Source organism: Heterocephalus glaber, unplaced genomic scaffold (genome assembly GCF_053883595.1).
Source record: "Heterocephalus glaber isolate CG9 unplaced genomic scaffold, H.glaber_assembly_v1.0 deba00001673, whole genome shotgun sequence".
Taxonomy (NCBI): Eukaryota; Metazoa; Chordata; class Mammalia; order Rodentia; family Bathyergidae; genus Heterocephalus; species Heterocephalus glaber.
Window position 1 is genome coordinate 528,670 of NW_028258410.1, and position 2,565 is coordinate 531,234.

Sequence of the window (2,565 nt, forward strand, 5' to 3'; positions counted from 1 at the left end):
TCCCCTCATGTAGAAAATACGTTTGAATTTTCTCTGTATTGGTATAGGGGCTTCTATTTTTCTAGCTTAATGCCTAACTCATATCACTAAAATTTCTCCTGAAAATTAAGATTTATATGCATGTAATTGTATTTCTCACATTAATGAATAAAAATATCAGTACATAGAAAGCAATGTAGAAGGCATTTCAATTTGTGGATTTAAACAGCAGATTGTAAAATTTGAAAAAGCAATTTATTCAGTTTAAAAAAAAAATCCCAGAAATATAGATATGTTTCTCAGGTAATGTATACATGATTAGTATTTTAAGGTATTTCTCTTCAATTCTTAAACTTTATTAGAAGTTAAAAGCATTGTTTTAGATTCTTTCAGTGCCTATAAATACATGATGAGTATATTTCATATCATATCACAATATATATTAAAATTATGCATTCAAAATCCAAAACATCTTCCAAATTATTATTTTTTCATCAATTAGTGTTTTAGAATTTATGTTTCTTCCCCACAATGTAGATATATAGCATTTATATTCTTTCCAAAACAAGTAATAATTACACTCTTGGCATTAAATATGAATATAAAGATTTCAAGCATCTTTCTTACCTATGTTTTATTTGTGGTACTGGGGATTGACCCCAGGACCTTGTGCATGCTAAGCAAATGCTATGCCACTGAGCTACCACCTCAGCCCCTTACCTAATTTTTATGATGATAATTACTTCTGAGAATGTTTTTCATTGCCTTCAGAACAACTTTATTCCTGAAGCTGGGGGCCATGGATTTAGCTCAGTGGTGCCACTACCTGCTTCTCAAGTACAAGGTCTGAAGTTCTAGCCCCAGTACCTAAAAAGTTGTCTATTCCTAAAGCTATAAATGACAGGGTTGAGGGTGGGTGTGAGGATGGTGTAGAATATGGAGTAGAATTTATTTTGACCTGGAATGTGGTAGGATTTAGGTTTCATATATGTGTAAATAAATGGTCCATAGTACATTACAACCACAACCATGTGGAAGGAACAGGTGGAAAAGGACTTTTTCTGCAGCTTTGAGGATTTGGTTTGCAAGACAGTGTGCAAAATTTTGACATAAGATACAGAGATCATGGAGGAAAGGGTGAAGAGGAAAATAACAGGACTAACACCAACCCCTCATGCATAATGTGATGTGTCCACACAGGACATCCTTAGCAAGGCAGGGATCTCACAGAAATAGTGATCGATCACCCTAGGCTGGCAAAAAGTGGAACACATATAGGCTATGTGGACTATGGAGTTGAGGGACCCCACCAGCCAGGACCCCATGGCCAGGAGCAAACTGACACTGTTACTCATGACCATGGCATAGCACAGGGGGTGACAGATGGCCGTCTAGCTATCATAGGACATGGCAGCCAGGAGAAGACACTTGCCACCTAGCAGGACCAGGGACAGGAAGACCTGGAATCCACAGTCTGCAAAGGTGATAGTTCTGGTGCCAGACAGGAAGTTAGTGATCATTTTGGGGATGATGTTGGAGATGTGTAAGATGTCCATGAAGGAGAGATAGCTGAGCAGAAAGTACACTGGGGAGTGGATGGAGGAATCCCTGTGGATGAGGAGGATCAGGAGGGCATTTTCTATGACAGTCAGGATGAAAATGATGAACAGAGAAGAGAAGACCAGGCTGGTGTGGAAGGAACAGAGCAGTCCCAAAAGAATGAAATCACTGCCAGAAGTCTGATTCTCAGGGATCATCTTCTTTTTCCATGATTTACATAAAAATAAAATATAATGAAAAATAATTAGAAGAAAAAGCACATAAATATCAAGATTTTACATGAATCTAAAAAATGAAATAAAAGCCAGTGACAAATCATTTCTAATCATCCTCAAGACTCTCAGCTAACTTTCTGAGTTCCCTTGCCTTACAGCATGGGTATTTATGGTTGTCCCTCACCTGGGGAGAGCTAGCACATTGAATGCACCCTTGGCTCTATGTTGACCCTCAAGGTCATAGCAAATTCTGTGAGCTTTGCTCCAGTTATCTCTCAGGTGTGGCCTGTATCAGGCCCACCCTGCACACCTTTGAAAGTCTTGAACCCTGATTTTCTTGGTCCTCCATCCCTTTGCCATTTCACATTTTGCCTGTGTCAACCTACCGTCCATCATATTAAATAATAAACACAAGTTGGGTCTATTCTTTACTGTCCTTCTCTCCACCAATATTTTTAGTATATCTTTCCCTATTCACTGGTGGAAGCCACATGCCTAGAGCATTAACTGGCTCCTAAGAGTTGTTCATAATATTTACTGAATTAATGAACAAAATAAGTTCTTTGTACCAGGGATAACTTCCTCTTGAGCCTGTGCTATCACTCCCTCCCAGCTCTACTTCCACTATAACAAAGCAATAAGTAAAAATTAAGAGCAAGAAGATACATTTTTTCTTAATTTTTCAACCTATATGTAAAGACACCGAAATGTAGGATTTCTAAGTTTTGAAGTGTTAAGTAATAAAATGTTATAGTAAAATATGTTTATAATTTCAAATATTCATGTTTTATGTGTAACAAATCATCTAAAT

At 37.5% G+C, this 2,565-nt stretch overlaps 1 pseudogene; it reads right to left on the bottom strand.

Moving 5' to 3' along the window:
• Positions 1-699: 699 nt before the first annotated feature.
• LOC101697588 (olfactory receptor 2AJ1-like) lies at positions 700-1,736 on the bottom strand (annotated as a pseudogene).
• Positions 1,737-2,565: the final 829 nt, after the last annotated feature.